We start from the raw sequence: 20,955 nt of genomic DNA on the forward strand, positions 1-20,955 counted from the left end.
CAATGTAAATCTAAATCTCAATCAATGTAAATCTAAATCTCAATCAATGTAAATCTAAATCTCAATCAATGTAAATCTAAATCTCAATCAATGTAAATCTAAATCTCAATCAATGTAAATCTAAATCTCAATCAATGTAAATCTAAATCTCAATCAATGTAAATCTAAATCTCAATCAATGTAAATCTAAATCTCAATCAATGTAAATCTCAATCAATGTAAATCTAAATCTCAATCAATGTAAATCTAAATCTCAATCAATGTAAATCTAAATCTCAATCAATGTAAATCTAAATCTCAATCAATGTAAATCTAAATGTAAATCTAAATCTCAATCAATGTAAATCTAAATCTCAATCAACGTAAATCTAAATGTGAATCTAAATCTCAATCAATGTAAATCTAAATCTCAATCAATGTAAATCTAAATCTCAATCAATGTAAATCTCAATCAATGTAAATCTAAATCTCAATCAATGTAAATCTCAATCAATGTAAATCTAAATGTAAATCTCAATCAATGTAAATCTAAATGTGAATCTAAATCTCAATCAATGTAAATCTAAATCTCAATCAATGTAAATCTAAATCTCAATCAATGTAAATCTCAATCAATGTAAATCTAAATCTCAATCAATGTAAATCTAAATCTTAATCAATGTAAATCTAAATCTCAATCAATGTAAATCTAAATCACAATCAATGTAAATCTAAATCTCAATCAATGTAAATCTAAATGTGAATCTAAATCTCAATCAATGTAAATCTAAATCTCAATCAATGTAAATCTAAATCTCAATCAATGTAAATCTCAATCAATTTAAATCTAAATCTCAATCAATGTAAACCTCAATCAATGTAAATCTAAATCTCAATCAATGTAAATCTAAATCTTAATCAATGTAAATCTAAATGTAAATCTAAATCTCAATCAATGTAAATCTAAATCTCAATCAATGTAAATCTAAATCTCAATCAATGTAAATCTAAATCTCAATCAATGTAAATCTAAATGTGAATCTAAATCTCAATCAATGTAAATCTAAATCTCAATCAATGTAAATCTAAATCTCAATCAATGTAAATCTCAATCAATTTAAAAATAAATCTCAATCAATGTAAATCTCAATCAATGTAAATCTAAATCTCAATCAATGTAAATCTAAATGAAAATCTAAATCTCAATCAATGTAAATCTAAATCTCAATCAATGTAAATCTAAATCTCAATCAATGTAAATCTAAATCTCAATCAATGTAAATCTAAATGTAAATCTTAATCTCAATCAATGATAATCTAAATCTCAATCAATGTAAATCTCAATCTCAATCAATGTAAATCTCAATCTCAATCAATGTAAATCTAAATCTCAATCAATGTAAACTCAATCAATGTAAATCTAAATCTCAATCAATGTAAATCTAAATCTCAATCAATGTAAATCTAAATCTCAATCAATGTAAATCTAAATCTCAATCAATGTAAATCTAAATCTCAATCAATGTAAATCTCAATCAATGTAAATCTAAATTTCAATCTAAATCTCAATCAATGTAAATCTAAATCTCAATCAATGTAAATCTAAATCTCAATCAATGTAAATCTAAATTAATGTAAATCTAAATCTCAATCAATGTAAATCTAAATCTCAATCAATGTAAATCTAAATCTCAATCAATGTAAATCTAAATCTCAATCAATGTAAATCTCAATCAATGTAAATCTAAATTTCAATCTAAATCTCAATCAATGTAAATCTAAATCTCAATCAATGTAAATCTAAATCTCAATCAATGTAAATCTAAATCTCAATCAATGTAAATCTAAATCTCAATCAATTTAAATCTAAATCTCAATCAATGTAAATCTAAATCTCAATCAATTTAAATCTAAATCTCAATCAATGTAAATCTAAATCTCAATCAATGTAAATCTAAATCTCAATCAATGTAAATCTAAATCTCAATCAATGTAAATCTAAATTTCAATCTAAATCTCAATCAATGTAAATCTAAATCTCAATCAATGTAAATCTAAATCTCAATCAATGTAAATCTAAATCTCAATCAATGTAAATCTAAATCTCAATGTAAATCTAAATTTCAATCAATGTAAATCTAAATTTCAATCAATGTAAATCTAAATCTCAATCAATTTAAATCTAAATGTAAATCTAAATCTCAATTAATGTAAATCTAAATCTCAATCAATTTAAATCTAAATGTAAATCTAAATCTCAATTAATGTAAATCTAAATGTAAATCTAAATCTCAATCAATGTAAATCTAAATCTCAATCAATGTAAAACTAAATCTCAATCAATGTAAATCTAAATCTCAATCAATGTAAATCTCAATCAATGTAAATCTAAATTTCAATCTAAATCTCAATCAATGTAAATCTAAATCTCAATCAATGTAAATCTAAATCTCAATCAATGTAAATCTAAATCTCAATCAATGTAAATCTAAATCTCAATCAATGTAAATCTAAATTTCAATCTAAATCTCAATCAATGTAAATCTAAATCTCAATCAATGTAAATCAATGTAAATCTCAATCAAGTTAAATCTAAATCTCAATCAATGTAAATCTCAATCAATGTAAATCTAAATCTCAATCAATGTAAATCTAAATCTCAATCAATGTAAATCTCAATCAATTTAAATCTAAATCTCAATCAATGTAAATCTCAAATCAATGTAAATCTAAATGTAAATGTAAATCTCAATTTAAATCTAAATCTCAATCAATGTAAATCTAAATCTCAAGCAATGTAAATCTCAATCAATGTAAATCTAAATCTCAATCAATGTAAATCTAAATGTAAATCTTAATCTCAATCAATGATAATCTAAATCTCAATCAATGTAAATCTCAATCTCAATCAATGTAAATCTCAATCTCAATCAATGTAAATCTAAATCTCAATCAATGTAAATCTCAATTAATGTAAATCTAAATCTCAATCAATGTAAATCTAAATCTCAATCAATGTAAATCTAAATCTCAATCAATGTAAATCTAAATTTCAATCTAAATCTCAATCAATGTAAATCTAAATCTCAATCAATGTAAATCAATGTAAATCTCAATCAAGTTAAATCTAAATCTCAATCAATGTAAATCTCAATCAATGTAAATCTCAATCAATGTAAATCTAAATCTCAATCAATGTAAATCTCAATCAATTTAAATCTAAATCTCAATCAATGTAAATCTCAAATCAATGTAAATCTCAATTTAAATCTAAATCTCAATTTAAATCTAAATCTCAATCAATGTAAATCTAAATCTCAAGCAATGTAAATCTCAATCAATGTAAATCTAAATCTCAATCAATGTAAATCTAAATGTAAATCTTAATCTCAATCAATGATAATCTAAATCTCAATCAATGTAAATCTCAATCTCAATCAATGTAAATCTCAATCTCAATCAATGTAAATCTAAATCTCAATCAATGTAAATCTCAATTAATGTAAATCTAAATCTCAATCAATGTAAATCTAAATCTCAATCAATGTAAATCTCAATCAATGTAAATCTAAATTTCAATCTAAATCTCAATCAATGTAAATCTAAATCTCAATCAATGTAAATCTAAATCAATGTAAATCTAAATCTCAATCAATGTAAATCTAAATCTCAATCAATGTAAATCTAAATCTCAATCAATGTAAATCTAAATCTCAATCAATGTAAATCTAAATCTCAATCAATGTAAATCTAAATCTCAATCAATGTAAATCTAAATCTCAATCAATGTAAATCTAAATCTCAATCAATGTAAATCTAAATCTCAATCAATGTAAATCTCAATCAATGTAAATCTAAATTTCAATCTAAATCTCAATCAATGTAAATCTAAATCTCAATCAATGTAAATCTAAATCTCAATGTAAATCTAAATTTCAATCAATTTAAATCTAAATGTAAATCTAAATCTCAATTAATGTAAATCTAAATCTCAATTAATGTAAATCTAAATATCAATCAATTTAAATCTAAATGTAAATCTAAATCTCAATTAATGTAAATCTAAATGTAAATCTAAATCTCAATCAATGTAAATCTAAATCTCAATCAACGTAAATCTAAATGTGAATCTAAATCTCAATCAATGTAAATCTAAATCTCAATCAATGTAAATCTCAATCAATTTAAATCTAAATCTCAATCAATGTAAATCTAAATCTCAATGTAAATCTAAATCTCAATCAATGTAAATCTCAATCAATTTAAATCTAAATCTCAATCAATGTAAATCTAAATGTAAATCGCAATCGATGTAAATCTAAATCTCAATCAATGTAAAACTAAATCTTAATGTAAATCTCAATCTCAATCAATGTAAATCTCAATCAATGTAAATCTAAATGTAAATCTCAATCAATGTAAATCTAAATGTGAATCTAAATCTCAATCAATGTAAATCTAAATCTCAATCAATGTAAATCTAAATCTCAATCAATGTAAATCTCAATCAATGTAAATCTAAATCTCAATCAATGTAAATCTAAATCTTAATCAATGTAAATCTAAATCTCAATCAATGTAAATCTAAATCTCAATCAATGTAAATCTAAATCTAAATCAATGTAAATCTAAATGTAAATCTAAATCTCAATCAATGTAAATCTAAATCTCAATCAATGTAAATCTAAATCTCAATCAATGTAAATCTAAATCTCAATCAATGTAAATCTCAATCAATGTAAATCTAAATTTCAATCTAAATCTCAATCAATGTAAATCTAAATCTCAATCAATGTAAATCTAAATCTCAATCAATGTAAATCTAAATCTCAATCAATGTAAATCTAAATCTCAATCAATGTAAATCTAAATTTCAATCTAAATCTCAATCAATGTAAATCTAAATCTCAATCAATGTAAATCAATGTAAATCTCAATCAATGTAAATCTAAATTTCAATCTAAATCTCAATCAATGTAAATCTAAATCTCAATCAATGTAAATCTAAATCTCAATCAATGTAAATCTAAATCTCAATCAATGTAAATCTAAATCTCAATCAATGTAAATCTAAATTTCAATCTAAATCTCAATCAATGTAAATCTAAATCTCAATCAATGTAAATCAATGTAAATCTCAATCAAGTTAAATCTAAATCTCAATCAATGTAAATCTCAATCAATGTAAATCTAAATCTCAATCAATGTAAATCTAAATCTCAATCAATGTAAATCTCAATCAATTTAAATCTAAATCTCAATCAATGTAAATCTCAAATCAATGTAAATCTAAATGTAAATGTAAATCTCAATTTAAATCTAAATCTCAATCAATGTAAATCTAAATCTCAAGCAATGTAAATCTCAATCAATGTAAATCTAAATCTCAATCAATGTAAATCTAAATGTAAATCTTAATCTCAATCAATGATAATCTAAATCTCAATCAATGTAAATCTCAATCTCAATCAATGTAAATCTCAATCTCAATCAATGTAAATCTAAATCTCAATCAATGTAAATCTCAATTAATGTAAATCTAAATCTCAATCAATGTAAATCTAAATCTCAATCAATGTAAATCTAAATCTCAATCAATGTAAATCTAAATTTCAATCTAAATATCAATCAATGTAAATCTAAATCTCAATCAATGTAAATCAATGTAAATCTCAATCAAGTTAAATCTAAATCTCAATCAATCTAAATCTCAATCAATGTAAATCTCAATCAATTTAAATCTAAATCTCAATCAATGTAAATCTCAAATCAATGTAAATCTCAATTTAAATCTAAATCTCAATCAATGTAAATCTAAATCTCAATCAATGTAAATCTAAATGTAAATCTTAATCTCAATCAATGATAATCTAAATCTCAATCAATGTAAATCTCAATCTCAATCAATGTAAATCTCAATCTCAATCAATGTAAATCTAAATCTCAATCAATGTAAATCTCAATCAATGTAAATCTAAATCTCAATCAATGTAAATCTAAATCTCAATCAATGTAAATCTCAATCAATGTAAATCTAAATTTCAATCTAAATCTCAATCAATGTAAATCTAAATCTCAATCAATGTAAATCTAAATCAATGTAAATCTAAATCTCAATCAATGTAAATCTAAATCTCAATCAATGTAAATCTAAATCTCAATCAATGTAAATCTAAATCTCAATCAATGTAAATCTAAATCTCAATCAATGTAAATCTAAATCTCAATCAATGTAAATCTAAATCTCAATCAATGTAAATCTAAATCTCAATCAATGTAAATCTCAATCAATGTAAATCTAAATTTCAATCTAAATCTCAATCAATGTAAATCTAAATCTCAATCAATGTAAATCTAAATCTCAATGTAAATCTAAATTTCAATCAATTTAAATCTAAATGTAAATCTAAATCTCAATTAATGTAAATCTAAATCTCAATTAATGTAAATCTAAATCTCAATCAATTTAAATCTAAATGTAAATCTAAATCTCAATTAATGTAAATCTAAATGTAAATCTAAATCTCAATCAATGTAAATCTAAATCTCAATCAACGTAAATCTAAATGTGAATCTAAATCTCAATCAATGTAAATCTAAATCTCAATCAATGTAAATCTCAATCAATTTAAATCTAAATCTCAATCAATGTAAATCTAAATCTCAATGTAAATCTAAATCTCAATCAATGTAAATCTCAATCAATTTAAATCTAAATCTCAATGTAAATCTCAATCAATGTAAATCTAAATGTAAATCGCAATCAATGTAAATCTAAATCTCAATCAATGTAAAACTAAATCTTAATGTAAATCTCAATCTCAATCAATGTAAATCTCAATCAATGTAAATCTAAATGTAAATCTAAATCTCTATCAATGTAAATCTAAATCTCAATCAATTTAAATCTAAATGTAAATCTAAATCTCAATCAATGTAAATCTAAATGTGAATCTAAATCTCAATCAATGTAAATCTAAATCTCAATCAATGTAAATCTAAATCTCAATCAATGTAAATCTAAATGTAAATCTAAATCTCAATCAATTTAAATCTAAATGTAAATCTAAATCTCTATCAATGTAAATCTAAATCTCTATCAATGTAAATCTAAATGTAAATCTAAATCTCAATCAATGTAAATCTAAATGTGAATCTAAATCTCAATCAATGTAAATCTAAATCTCAATCAATGTAAATCTAAATCTCAATCAATGTAAATCTAAATGTGAATCTAAATCTCAATCAATGTAAATCTAAATCTCAATCAATGTAAATCTAAATCTCAATCAATGTAAATCTCAATCAATGTAAATCTAAATGTAAATCGCAATCAATGTAAATCTAAATCTCAATCAATGTAAATCTAAATCTTAATGTAAATCTCAATCTCAATCAATGTAAATCTCAATCTCAATCAATGTAAATCTAAATCTCAATCAATGTAAATCTAAATCTCAATCAATGTAAATCTCAATCAATGTAAATCTAAATGTAAATCTAACTCTCTATCAATGTAAATCTAAATCTCAATCAATTTAAATCTAAATGTAAATCTAAATCTCAATCAATGTAAATCTAAATCTCAATCAATGTAAATCTAAATCTCAATCAATGTAAATCTCAATCAATTTAAATCTAAATGTAAATCTAAATCTCAATCAATGTAAATCTAAATCTCAATCAATGTAAATCTAAATCTCAATCAATGTAAATCTCAATCAATGTAAATCTAAATGTAAATCTAACTCTCTATCAATGTAAATCTAAATCTCAATCAATTTAAATCTAAATGTAAATCTAAATCTCAATCAATGTAAATCTAAATCTCAATCAATGTAAATCTAAATCTCAATCAATGTAAATCTCAATCAATTTAAATCTAAATGTAAATCTAAATCTCAATCAATGTAAATCTAAATCTCAATCAATGTAAATCTAAATGTAAATCTAAATCTCAATCAATTTAAATCTAAATGTAAATCTAAATCTCAATTAATGTAAATCTAAATGTAAATCTAAATCTCAATCAATGTAAATCTAAATGTGAATCTAAATCTCAATCAATGTAAATCTAAATCACAATCAATGTAAATCTAAATCTCAATCAATGTAAATCTAAATGTGAATCTAAATCTCAATCAATGTAAATCTAAATCTCAATCAATGTAAATCTAAATCTCAATCAATGTAAATCTCAATCAATTTAAATCTAAATCTCAATCAATGTAAACCTCAATCAATGTAAATCTAAATCTCAATCAATGTAAATCTAAATCTTAATCAATGTAAATCTAAATGTAAATCTAAATCTCAATCAATGTAAATCTAAATCTCAATCAATGTAAATCTAAATCTAAATCAATGTAAATCTAAATGTAAATCTAAATCTCAATCAATGTAAATCTAAATCTCAATCAATGTAAATCTAAATCTCAATCAATGTAAATCTAAATCTCAATCAATGTAAATCTAAATCTCAATCAATGTAAATCTAAATCTCAATCAATGTAAATCTAAATCTCAATCAATGTAAATCTAAATCTCAATCAATGTAAATCTAAATCTAAATCAATGTAAATCTAAATGTAAATCTAAATCTCAATCAATGTAAATCTAAATCTCAATCAATGTAAATCTAAATCTAAATCAATGTAAATCTAAATGTAAATCTAAATCTCAATCAATGTAAATCTAAATCTCAATCAATGTAAATCTAAATCTCAATCAATGTAAATCTAAATCTCAATCAATGTAAATCTAAATCTCAATCAATGTAAATCTAAATCTCAATCAATGTAAATCTAAATCTCAATCAATGTAAATCTAAATCTCAATCAATGTAAATCTAAATTTCAATCAATGTAAATCTAAATCTCAATCAATGTAAATTTAAATCTCAATCAATGTAAATCTAAATCTCAATCAATGTAAATCTAAATCTCAATCAATGTAAATCTAAATCTCAATCAATGTAAATCTAAATCTAAATCAATGTAAATCTAAATGTAAATCTAAATCTCAATCAATGTAAATCTAAATCTCAATCAATGTAAATCTAAATCTAAATCAATGTAAATCTAAATGTAAATCTAAATCTCAATCAATGTAAATCTAAATCTCAATCAATGTAAATCTAAATCTCAATCAATGTAAATCTAAATCTCAATCAATGTAAATCTAAATCTCAATCAATGTAAATCTAAATCTCAATCAATGTAAATCTAAATCTCAATCAATGTAAATCTAAATCTCAATCAATGTAAATCTAAATTTCAATCAATGTAAATCTAAATCTCAATCAATTTAAATCTAAATGTAAATCTAAATCTCAATTAATGTAAATCTAAATCTCAATCAATTTAAATCTAAATGTAAATATAAATCTCAATTAATGTAAATCTAAATGTAAATCTAAATCTCAATCAATGTAAATCTAAATCTCAATCAATGTAAATCTAAATGTGAATCTAAATCTCAATCAATGTAAATCTCAATCAATTTAAATCTAAATCTCAATCAATGTAAATCTCAATCAATGTAAATGTAAATCTAAATCTCAATCAATGTAAATCTAAATCTCAATCAATGTAAATCTAAATCTTAATCAATGTAAATCTCAATCTCAATCAATGTAAATCTAAATCAATGTAAATCTAAATGTAAATCTAAATTTCAATCAATGTAAATCTAAATGTGAATCTAAATCTCAATCAATGTAAATCTCAATCAATTTAAATCTAAATCTCAATCAATGTAAATCTCAATCAATGTAAATGTAAATCTAAATCTCAATCAATGTAAATCTAAATCTCAATCAATGTAAATCTAAATCTTAATCAATGTAAATCTCAATCTCAATCAATGTAAATCTAAATCAATGTAAATCTAAATGTAAATCTAAATTTCAATCAATGTAAATCTAAATCTCAATCAATGTAAATCTAAATGTGAATCTAAATCTCAATCAATGTAAATCTAAATCTCAATCAATGTAAATCTAAATGTAAATCTAAATCTCAATCAATTTAAATGTAAATCTAAATCTCTATAAATGTAAATCTAAATCTCAATCAATTTAAATCTAAATGTAAATCTAAATCTCAATCAATGTAAATCTAAATCTCAATCAATGTAAATCTAAATGTGAATCTAAATCTCAATCAATGTAAATCTAAATCTCAATCAATGTAAATCTAAATCTCAATCAATGTAAATCTAAATGTGAATCTAAATCTCAATCAATGTAAATCTAAATCTCAATCAATGTAAATCTAAATCTCAATCAATGTAAATCTCAATCAATGTAAATCTAAATGTAAATCGCAATCAATGTAAATCGCAATCAATGTAAATCTAAATCTCAATCAATGTAAATCTAAATCTTAATGTAAATCTCAATCTCTATCAATCTACTATGTATTTCTGAAAGCACTGTATGTCTGCGTCCCTAGCGGCAATCTCATTGGTCCCTTGGCCTGCCCGCCCCCGCACCTCTCATTGGCCTGAAGACAGAGTGACGGGCAAAAACACACACACACACACACACACACACCCCCCACACACACTCCCCCCCCACACACACACCCCCCCCACACACACACCCCCCCCACACACACACACACACACACACACACCTCACACCTCACACCTCACACCTCACACCTCACACCTCACACCTCACACCTCACACCTCACACACCTCACACACCTCACACACCTCACACACCTCACACACCTCACACACCTCACACACACACACACACCCTCACTCCCCCGTCAGTTGGACCGCAGCTCACCTTCCACACACACACCCCCCCCCCCTCCTCTCCCGGTGCCCCTCACCTCACCCAAATCCCCACGCTCCGCAACATCCCCAGCCGCACCATCACCCTCACTGTGCGCCGCGGCCCTCCTGCTCAGCAGCAAACTCCAGGCTCCTCCCCCCTCGCGGCGCGGCCCGGGCCTCCTGCTCTCCCCCTCACGTGCGCCGCTACCGGAGAGGGGAAGCGCGGGCCGGGCCTCCTGCTCTCCCCTTCACGTGCGCCGCTACCGGAGAGGGGAAGCGCGGCGCGGGACTCCCCCTCACGTGCGCCTGCTCCCGGACGGAGGGGAAGCGCGGCGCGGGACTCCCCCTCACGTGCGCTGCTACCGGAGAGGGGAAGCGCGGCGCGGGACTCCCCCTCACGTGCGCCGCTACCGGAGAGGGGAAGCGCGGCGCGGGACTCCCCCTCACGTGCGTCGGCTCCCGGACGGAGGGGAAGCGCGGCACGAGACTCCCCATCATGTGCGCCGGCTCCCGGATGGAGGGGAAGCGCGGCGCGGGTCTCCTGCCACTCTTGCCCCCCCCCAGCTTCCCGAACTCACCTCCTGCCCCAGCCAGATGCCACGGGGTCAAGGTAAGTCACCCACCGTCTCCCACCCACGCACTGTCACCCAGTCACCCACACACCCACCCAGTCACTTTCACCCAGTCACCCACCCACCCACTCAGTCACCCACCCACTCAGTCACCCACCCACCCAGTCACCCACCCACTCACTCAGTCACCCACTCACTCAGTCACCCACCCACTCACTCAGTCACCCACCCACCCACTCAGTAACCCACCCACTCACTTAGTCACCCACCCACTCACTCAGTCAAGTCACCCACACACCCACCCAGTCACCCACCCACCCAGTCATAAGTCAACCACCCACCCACCCAGTAACCCACCAACCCACCCAGTCACCCACCCACCCAGTCACCCACCCAGTCACCCAGTCAGTCAAAACCCAGTCAACCCACCCACCCAGTCACCCACCCACCCACACAGTCATCCACCCACCCACCTACCCACCCAGTCATAAGTCAACCACCCACCCACCCACCCACCCACCCAGTAACCCACCAACCCACCCAGTCACCCACCCACCCAGTCACCCACCCAACCACCCAGTCACCCACCCAGTCAAGTCAGTCAACCACCCACCCACCCACCCACCCAGTCAACCACCCACCCACCCAGTCAGTCAACCACCCACCCACCCAGTCAGTCAGTCAAGACCCAGTCAGTCAGTCAACCACCCACCCAGTCAGTCAGTCAAAACCCAAGTCAGTCAGTCAACCCAGTCACCCACCCAGTCACCCACCCACCCAGTCACTTTCACCCAGTCACCCACCCACTCAGTCACCCACCCACTCACTCAGTCACCCACCCAGTCACTCAGTCACCCACCCAGTCACTCAGTCACCCACCCAGTCACTCAGTCACCCACCCAGTCACTAAGTCACCCACCCAGTCACTCAGTCACCCACCCAGTCACTCAGTCACCCAGTCAGTCACCCACCCATTCAGTCAGTCACCCTCTCACCCAGTCAGTCACCCACTCACCCAGTCAGTCACCCACCCACCCAGTCAGTCACCCACTCACCCACCCAGTCAGTCACCCACTCACCCACCCACCCAGTCACCCACCCACCCAGTCACCCACCCAGTCACCCAAGGTCACCCACCCAGTCAAGTCAAGTCACCCACCCAGTCACCCACCCACCCAGTCAGTCAACCACCCACCCAGTCACCCACTCACCCACCCACCCACTCACCCACCCACTCACCCACCCACTCAACCACCCAGTCACTCAGTCAACCACCCAGTCACTCAGTCAACCACCCAGTCACTCAGTCACCCACCCAGTCACTCAGTCACCCACCCAGTCACCCACCCAGTCACTCAGTCACCCACCCAGTCACTCAGTCACCTACCCAGTCACCCACCCACCCACCCACCCAGTCAGTCAGTCAGTCAGTCAGTCACCCACTCACCCACCCAGTCAGTCACCCACTCACCCACCCAGTCAGTCACCCACTCACCCACCCACCCAGTCAGTCACCCACTCACCCACCCACCCAGTCAGTCACCCACTCACCCACCCAGTCAGTCACCCACTCACCCACCCAGTCAGTCACCCAGTCAGTCACCCAGTCAGTCACCCAGTCAGTCACCCAGTCAGTCACCCACTCACCCACCCAGTCAGTCACCCACTCACCACCCAGTCAGTCACCCACTCACTAACCCATTCAGTCTCACACTCACCCACCCATTCAGTCTCACACTCACCCACCCATTCAGTCTCACACTCACCCACCCAGTCTCACCCAAAACCACCCACCCAGTCACTGACCCCACCCACCCACTCACCGACCCCACCCACCCAGTCACCAACCCCACCTACCCACTCACTGACCCACCCAGTCACCGACCCCAGTCATTGACCCACCCAGTCACCGACCCACCCACCGACCCAAAGTCACCCACCCACCCAAAGTCAAGCCCAGAGTCACCCACCCACCCACCCACCGACCCAAAGTCACCCACCCACCGACCCAAAGTCACCCACCCACCGACCCAAAGTCATCAACCCCCCGACCCAAAGTCAAACCGACCCAAAGTCACCCACCCACCGACCCAAAGTCACCCACCCACCGACCCAAAGTCACCCACCCACCGACCCAAAGTCACCCACCCACCGACCCAAAGTCACCCACCCACCGACCCAAAGTCACCCACCCACCCACCGACCCAAAGTCACCCACCCACCGACCCAAAGTCAAACCGACCCAAAGTCACCCACCCACCCACCGACCCAAAGTCACCCACCCACCGACCCAAAGTCACACACCCACCGACCCAAAGTCACACACCCACCCACCCAGTCACCCACCCAGTCAAGCACCCACCCAGCCAGTCACCCACCCACCCATCCAGTCAACCCAAGTCACCCACCCACCCAGTCACCCAGTCAGTCAACCCAGTCAGTCAGTCAACCAAAGTCAGTCAGTCAACCACCCAGTCAGTCAGTCAACCCAGTCACCCACCCAGTCACCCACACACCCACCCAGTCACTTTCACCCAGTCACCCACCCACTCAGTCAACTCACCCACCCACTCACCCACCCACTCAGTCAACTCAGTCAACTCAGTCACCCACCCAGTCACTCAGTCACCCACCCAGTCACTCAGTCACCCACCCAGTCACTCAGTCACCCACCCAGTCACTCAGTCACCCACCCAGTCACTCAGTCACCCACCCAGTCACTCAGTCACCCACCCAGTCACTCAGTCACCCACCCAGTCACTCAGTCACCCACCCAGTCACTCAGTCACCCACCCAGTCACTCAGTCACCCACCCAGTCACTCAGTCACCCACCCAGTCACTCAGTCACCCACCCAGTCACTCAGTCACCCACCCAGTCACTCAGTCACCCACCCAGTCACTCAGTCACCCACCCAGTCACTCAGTCACCCACCCAGTCACTCAGTCACCCACCCAGTCAGTCACCCACCCATTCAGTCAGTCAGTCACCCACTCACCCACCCAGTCAGTCACCCACTCACCCACCCAGTCAGTCACCCACTCACCCACCCAGTCAGTCACCCACTCACCCACCCAGTCAGTCACCCACTCACCCACCCAGTCAGTCACCCACTCACCCACCCAGTCAGTCACCCACTCACCCACCCAGTCAGTCACCCACTCACCCACCCAGTCAGTCACCCACTCACCCACCCAGTCAGTCTCCCACTCACCCACCCAGTCAGTCTCCCACTCACCCACCCAGTCAGTCTCCCACTCACCCACCCAGTCAGTCTCCCACTCACCCACCCAGTCAGTCTCCCACTCACCCACCCATTCAGTCTCACACTCACCCACCCAGTCAGTCTCCCACTCACCCACCCCGTCAGTCTCCCACTCACCCACCCATTCAGTCTCCCACTCACCCACCCATTCAGTCTCACACTCACCCACCCATTCAGTCTCCCACTCACCCACCCATTCAGTCTCACACTCACCCACCCATTCAGTCTCCCACTCACCCACCCAGTCAGTCTCCCACCCAGTCAGTCTCCCACCCAGTCAGTCTCCCACCCAGTCAGTCTCCCACCCAGTCAGTCTCCCACCCAGTCAGTCTCCCACCCAGTCAGTCTCCCACCCAGTCAGTCTCCCACCCAGTCAGTCTCCCACTCACCCACCCAGTCAGTCTCCCACCCAGTCAGTCTCCCACCCAGTCAGTCTCCCACCCAGTCAGTCTCCCACCCTCCCACCCACCCACCCATTCAGTTTCCCACCCACCCACCCATTCAGTTTCCCACCCACCCACCCATTCAGTTTCCCACTCACCCACCCATTCAGTTTCCCACTCACCCACCCATTCAGTTTCCCACCCACCCGTTCAGTTTCCCACTCACCCGTTCAGTTTCTCACTCACCCGTTCAGTTTCCCACTCACCCACCCGTTCAGTCTCCCACTCACCCACCCGTTCAGTCTCCCACTCACCCACCCGTTCAGTCTCCCACTCACCCACCCGTTCAGTCTCCCACTCACCCACCCGTTCAGTCTCCCACTCACCCACCCGTTCAGTCTCCCACTCACCCACCCGTTCAGTCTCCCACTCACCCACCCGTTCAGTCTCCCACTCACCCACCCGTTCAGTCTCCCACTCACCCACCCGTTCAGTCTCCCACTCACCCACCCGTTCAGTCTCCCACTCACCCACCCGTTCAGTCTCCCACTCACCCACCCGTTCAGTCTCCCACTCACCCACCCGTTCAGTCTCCCACTCACCCACCCGTTCAGTCTCCCACTCACCCACCCGTTCAGTCTCCCACTCACCCACCCGTTCAGTCTCCCACTCACCCACCCGTTCAGTCTCCCACTCACCCACCCGTTCAGTCTCCCACTCACCCACCCGTTCAGTCTCCCACTCACCCACCCGTTCAGTCTCCCACTCACCCACCCGTTCAGTCTCCCACTCACCCACCCGTTCAGTCTCCCACTCACCCACCCACCCAGTCACTGACCCCACCCACCCACTCACTGACCCCACCTACCCAGTCACCGACCCCAGTCACTGACCCACCCAGTCACCGACCCACCCACCGACCCAAAGTCACCCACCCACCCAAAGTCACCCACCCACCCACCGACCCAGAGTCACCCACCCACCCACCGACCCAAAGTCACCCACCCACCCACCGACCCAAAGTCACCCACCCACCCACCGACCCAAAGTCACCCACCCACCCACCGACCCAAAGTCACCCACCCACCCACCGACCCAAAGTCATCCACCCCCCGACCCAACTCACCCACCCACCGACCCAACTCACCCACCCAACCACCGACCCAAAGTCACCCACCGACCCAAAGTCACCCACCCACCGACCCAAAGTCAAACCGACCCAAAGTCACCGACCCAAAGTCACCCACCCACCGACCCAAAGTCACCCACCCACCGACCCAAAGTCACCCACCCACCGACCCAAAGTCACCCACCCACCGACCCAAAGTCAAACCGACCCAAAGTCACCCACCCACCAACCCAAAGTCACCCACCGACCCAAAGTCACACACCCACCGACACAGTCACCCACCCACCGACCCAAAGTCACACACCCACCGACCCAAAGTCACCCACCCACCGACCCAAAGTCAAACCAACCCAAAGTCACCCACCCACTCACCGACCCAAAGTCACCCACTCAGTCACCAACCCACCCACCCACTCAGTCAAGTGTCACCCACACAGTCACCCACACAGTCACCCACACACTCAGTCAACTCAGTCACCCACCTAGCTGTAAAGGGGGGGGAAGCCTAACCCTGTCGTACGCCCCCCCCAAAATTACATCCCGGGCAACGCCGGGTCTCTCAGCTAGTGTAAATCTAAATCTCAATCAATGTAAATCTAAATGTAAATCTAAATTTCAATCAATGTAAATCTAAATCTCAATCAATGTAAATCTCAATCAATGTAAATCTAAATGTAAATCTAAATCTCTATCAATGTAAATCTAAATCTCAATCAATTTAAATCTAAATGTAAATCTAAATCTCAATCAATGTAAATCTAAATCTCAATCAATGTAAATCTAAATCTCAATCAATGTAAATCTAAATCTCAATCAATGTAAATCAAAATGTAAATCTAAATCTCAATCAATTTAAATCTAAATGTAAATCTAAATCTCAATTAATGTAAATCTAAATGTAAATCTAAATCTCAATCAATGTAAATCTAAATCTCAATCAATGTAAATCTAAATGTGAATCTAAATCTCAATCAATGTAAATCTAAATCACAATCAATGTAAATCTAAATCTCAATCAATGTAAATCTAAATGTGAATCTAAATCTCAATCAATGTAAATCTAAATCTCAATCAATGTAAATCTCAATCAATTTAAATCTAAATCTCAATCAATGTAAATCTAAATCTTAATCAATGTAAATCTCAATCTCAATCAATGTAAATCTCAATCTCAATCAATGTAAATCTAAATCTCAATCAATGTAAATCTAAATCTAAATCAATGTAAATCTAAATCTAAATCAATGTAAATCTAAATGTAAATCTAAATCAATGTAAATCTAAATGTAAATCTAAATCTCAATCAATGTAAATCTAAATCTCAATCAATGTAAATCTAAATCTCAATCAATGTAAATCAATGTAAATCTCAATCAATTTAAATCTAAATCTCAATCAATGTAAATCTAAATCTCAATCAATGTAAATCTAAATCTCAATGTAAATCTAAATCTCAATGTAAATCTAAATCTCAATGTAAATTAACTTAACTCAGTATTATGGTTTAGCCTATCCCATAGCCTCTCTTGCATTCCCAGTAAAATCAACCCCACACTGATGAGACCCATCAAGGTCAAAACAGCTGTCTGTGGGTGGTTTTCTGGGTATGCACCTTAACCCTGGCTGTGCTCAAAGCTGTGACCATGCAGCAAGCTTAAGCCTATAGGGAACCATGTTAAAAATGGTTATTGAGGCAAAAAGTGACACTGTGTGCTCATTTGCATGTCATTTCCCAGAATCCCTTGCTGCAGTGGAAGTGCTGTATGCTGGGTGATAATGGGGAAAGGCGGGGTTGCAGACCTGCCTAAGACATGCAGATGAGCATACAGCTATATTTGCATATATATATATGTGTGTGTGTGTGTGTGTGTGTGTGTGTGTGTGTGTGTGTGTGTGTGTGTGTTTATGTATATATGTGTGTGTTTATGTATATATATATATATATATATATGTGTGTGTATATGTGTATATATATATATATATATATATATATATATGTATATATATATATGTATATGTATGTATATGTATGTATGTATGTTTTGGAGATGGTGAGTTGCCCAAGGTCGCAAGCAGCTGACAAATTCTGTGTCATTGTTTTCCGAGTCGGTGCCTTTACTCACTGAATCACTTCAGTGTGTGCACACATCCCGAATGACATTCCTTGTGTTGTAACTGTACTTTTCCTTTCTCACTGCAGCTTCCATGATGTTTCAGTACTTTGTGAAAATCTTCCCCACCGTCTATGTAAAAGTTGATGGAGAGGTATGAAATGTGACAATTCAGCAGTGTACTAGTGGCAGTGACATGGTTAAGGGGTCAGTTCCTCCTAGGGGCAAAGTGTACTAATGGCAGTGACATGGTTAAAGGGTCAGTACATCCTAGGGGCACAGTGTACTAATGGCAGTGAAATGGTTAATGACTCCCACCTGAGTAATTGATGCCATTTTCACACATCTGAAACCTATTCATGTTTTTAAGTTGGTTTGTAAACACGCTGAGCGGAGACTTGAAGGGTTTGATTTCCTCCGGCAGCTCCTTTTGTGTGATGTCACTGGGTGTCTGCACACTCCTTTTGCACAGCCAGGGCCCCATCTAACTCCCTTATCTTTTATTGACTCTGAAGTCGGGGTGATCTAAGGGTAAATAAGACCTACCAACATCTCCCCACCCAATTCAGAGACGCCTAAGAAATGCAATTTGTATTCAAATTCCAAAGGAACATAAATAAGACATCTTTGCTACTGGGCCGTTTAGATTATATTATGGACGCCAATTCATTAGACATTTTTACAAATGTATTTTTTTTTTTTTGGGACGGCTATGTGGGATTGCACCATTAAAACATTGAATAATTCTTTAATGAAAACTTAATTGCATTACTACGGATCATGGGGGTTTCTCCTGGAGAAGGAAATATGCTCCTATTTATATACTATGTACTGCACCCCCCCCTGCTTTCTTTTTGGGGCAAAATATTCTGAACAAGGGAGAAGGATTTCCACAGTCAAATGCAAATACTATTTGAGGATTGCTTAGTTATTGCTTTGTAACGTACACTGTATGATCCGGACAACTGCATTACTTTAGTCACTACAATGTAATTTCTCAAGCAGCCTTACTGGCGGCACTTTATAAAACAAAAATATATATATATATTTAGATTTTATGCAGCATTTCATTACTTTTTAAATAACCGCTAATTACCTAAGCTGCTGATCGATTAGTTCTCACGTGAGCGATCAGCAAAGACCCTGCTACCCTGGGTTTGCGTAATGGTCGCCTTTCAGTTTAAAGCAGCAGTTCAAGCAATATCCTACATGTGTGGGAAAAAAAAAATATATAAATATATATTTTTTTATATAGATTTATTTATATAGATATATTTATTTATTTAGATTTATATATATTTATTTATATATATCTTACTATATATTTCTGAAAGTGTCCTATGTGTCTGTGTCTGTATGTGTCTCTAGCGGCAATCCCATTGGACCTTGGGCCAGGCCATTGAGATTGTTCCCTTGGCCCGCCCGCCCCCACACACCTCTCATTGGCCTGAGGCGGAGTGACGGGCCAACACACACACACACACACACACACACACACACACACACACACACACACACACACACACACACACACACACACACACACACACACACACACACACACACACACACACACACACGCCATCCCCGATGCTCCACTCACCCCCCCCCTCACCGATGCTCCACTCACCTCCCCCCCTCCCTGATGCTCCACTCACTTCGCCCACCCCTCCCCGAAGCTCCACTCATCTCGCCCCCCCATACCCGATGCTCCACTCACCTCCCGCCTCCCCCCTCCCTCCCCCCCCGATGCTCCACTCTCCCTCCCCGATGCTCCACTCACCTTCCCCCCCCTCCCTCCCCGATGCTCCACTCACCCCCCCTCCCCGATGCTCCACTCGCCTCCCACCCGATGCTCCACTCACCTCCCCCCCGATGCTCCACTCACCTCCCCCCCTCCCTCCCCAATGCTCCACTCACCTTCCCCCCCTCCCTCCCCAATGCTCCACTCACCTTACCCCCCCCTCCCTCCCGATGCTCCACTCACCTTTCCCCCCCCCTCCCCAATGCTCCAATCACCTCCCCCCCCCTGATGCTCCACTCACCTCCCTCCCCCCTCCCTCCCCGATGCTCCACTCACCTCCCCCCCCTCCTCCCCGGCAGGGGGACAGGCAGCTGACACGTGGCACCTAAGATGGCGGCGCACGGAAGGACCCCCTTCCTCCCTCGTGGAGTAACAAAGATGGCGGCGGCCGGAACGAGAGGTGACGTGTGTGTGTCACTGTGTGTCACTGTGTCACTGTGTGTGTGTCACTGTGTGTCACTGTGTGTCACTGTGTGTCACTGTGTGTCACTGTGTGTCACTGTGTCACTGTGTGTCACTGTGTGTCACTGTGTCACTGTGTGTCACTGTGTGTCAGTGTCACTGTGTGTGTGTGTGTTTGAGTGTGAGACACTGTGTGACACGGTGTGTGTGTGCGTGACACGGTGTGTGTGTGCGTGACACTGTGTGTGTGTGTGTTTGTGTTTGTGTGTGTGACACTGTGTGTGTGTGTGTGTGACACTGTGTGTGTGTGTGTGTGTGTGTGTTACACTGTGTGAGACACTGTGTGTGTGTCAGGCACTGTAGGGTGGGGACCGGAGCTACAGGGGGTGGTCAGGAGCGTAAAGAGAGGGGGGAGCGGAGAAACATACAGGGGGAGTGGAGAGGAGGGACCCGGAAATTTTAAGCAACCCACCCCCCCTCCTGTCCACTGCCCCCCCTCCTGCCCACTGTCCCCACCTCCTG

At 38.1% G+C, this 20,955-nt stretch overlaps 1 long non-coding RNA gene across 2 annotated transcripts in view; it reads left to right on the top strand.

The window, feature by feature from the left end:
• LOC142483374 (uncharacterized) overlaps positions 1-20,513 on the top strand; it is a 44,323-nt gene extending 23,810 nt beyond the window's left edge. For both annotated transcript variants that reach the window (XR_012797332.1, XR_012797331.1), the window contains 2 exons: positions 18,317-18,381; positions 20,331-20,513. This is a non-coding gene — a long non-coding RNA (uncharacterized LOC142483374). The remainder of the gene's footprint in view (positions 1-18,316; positions 18,382-20,330) is intronic.
• The last annotated feature ends 442 nt before the right edge of the window (positions 20,514-20,955 follow it).

This window comes from Ascaphus truei, unplaced genomic scaffold (genome assembly GCF_040206685.1).
Source record: "Ascaphus truei isolate aAscTru1 unplaced genomic scaffold, aAscTru1.hap1 HAP1_SCAFFOLD_324, whole genome shotgun sequence".
Taxonomy (NCBI): domain Eukaryota; kingdom Metazoa; phylum Chordata; class Amphibia; order Anura; family Ascaphidae; genus Ascaphus; species Ascaphus truei.